We start from the raw sequence: 1,856 nt of genomic DNA, 5'->3' as shown, positions 1-1,856 counted from the left end.
GCACGCTTTGTATCCGCATCTCCAGGCCGGTCAATATTCTGAAGGGTCATAGTTTAGTGCTTCTCGGTGGTGTGTTGTTGAGGCATTGCTGCACCCGATCTACGTGCTTGTGCCAGTTGCTTTTATCTTCGCTGCTCAGTTTCGCAATCATCGGCACGACGACTTGATGGATTCGTTCGACCTGTCCGTTGCCTCTCGGTACGCCCGTGGCTATCAACAGATGTTGGATTTTTTCGGTCTCACAATATTGCTTGAAAAGGTTGGAAGTAAAAGCCGCGCCCCTATCTGTGATGATACGCCCAGGGTTTCCGAAGACTGCTGCTTGCTTTCGTAGGCGATCGACGACTGTTTCTGCGCCTGTGTTCCTTGTGGGGTACAGCCAGACAAATTTTGAGAACGCGTCAACTACAACCAAGATGTAGTTGTACGCCTTCTTCGTTGGTTCCATCGGCCCAACGTGGTCGACGTGCAGCGTTCCCAACGGCTTGTCTTCTTTATTAATGGGATTAAGGAAACCTTCTTTCCTGCCCGGCTTGGAATCGTTCACGATGCATGCTACGCAGCTTCCCACCACCTTGGCTGCCTTCGCGCTTAACTGCGGAATGAAAAACGATTTCTCCACAGCGTCCATCGTTTTCCTAACGGAGAAGTGCCCCTGGCTGTGCGCCACTCGGATAATCTCATTCTCCATGAGAGACGGTACGACGATCAAGTCCTTGGAGGGATCTTTGTACAAAACGTTATGCTTAATGTAGAAATCTTCGTATTCGTCCTTCTACAGCCCGTACCCAGTCGTCTTGCTGTTGTGCTTGCTTCAGGCGATGTATTAGCGAGTCTTCTAACATAAGGCATGAAACTCTACTTAGCGCGTCTACGTGACGCATTCTCGAACCGCTTCTGTGGACTATCTCGTATTGGTAATCTTGGAGGAACATTGCCCAACGGGAGACTCTTAGAGGAACGTCCCGCTTCCTCAACGTCATTGCGAATGCGTTACAATCCGTAACAATTCTGAACTTCAGCCCCAGTAAGTAGACTCGCCATTTCTTGAGCGCTTCAATGATGGCTAACACCTCCAAGAAGAGTGGTAATTCTCTTCAGGCGGCTTGGTTTTACGGGTCATGTACTGGACCGGGTGAAGCTCTTGGTCGTCGCAATTCCTCTGGAGTAACACTGCCCCGTATCCAAACCTGCAAGCGTCTGCATGTACTTCGGTCTCAGCTTTCGGATCATACAGCGATAAAACTGGCGCGCCTATGAGTGCCGCTTTCAGTTGCTGGAACGCCGCCAACTGCTCGTCTCCCAACTCGAATCTCGCCTCCTTTCTCAGCAAGTCTGAGAGTGGTTTTGCAACAACAGCATATCCCTCGACAAATCTTCTAAAGTACGACGTTAATCCTAAGAACCGCTGCAAAGCTTTTCGATCGTGAGGCAACGGAAAGTCTTTGATTGCCTTGGTTTTCGTCTCGGAGGGTTTTATGGAACCGTTTTCGATGACGTACCCTAAAAAGTCGACACGCTTCCTGAGGAACTGGCACTTGTTCCATTTTATCTGCAACCCATTCGCCGACGCCACCCGTAACTCTCGCTCTAACTTTTGAATGCCCTCGGTGTCATCCTTGGAGGGAATAACCAAGTCATCCATGTACGATATGACTGTTACATCCTGCATAAGGTTTCTCAGCACCGCAAAAAAAATAAACCTCGAGAAAACGGCAGGCGAGTTCGATATGCCGAACGGCACGTACAGGAACTCGAATTGTCCATTGTAGGTTACGAAGGAGGTATATTTCCGTGAATCAGGATGTACAGGGACATGGAAGAATCCGTTTTTCAGGTCGAGCGTAGTAAACACG

This window comes from Rhagoletis pomonella, unplaced genomic scaffold (genome assembly GCF_013731165.1).
Source record: "Rhagoletis pomonella isolate Grant_MI unplaced genomic scaffold, Rhpom_1.0 Rhpom_scaffold_00068, whole genome shotgun sequence".
In the NCBI taxonomy this organism is placed as follows: Eukaryota; Metazoa; Arthropoda; class Insecta; order Diptera; family Tephritidae; genus Rhagoletis; species Rhagoletis pomonella.
Note: the sequence above shows the minus strand (reverse complement) of the source record.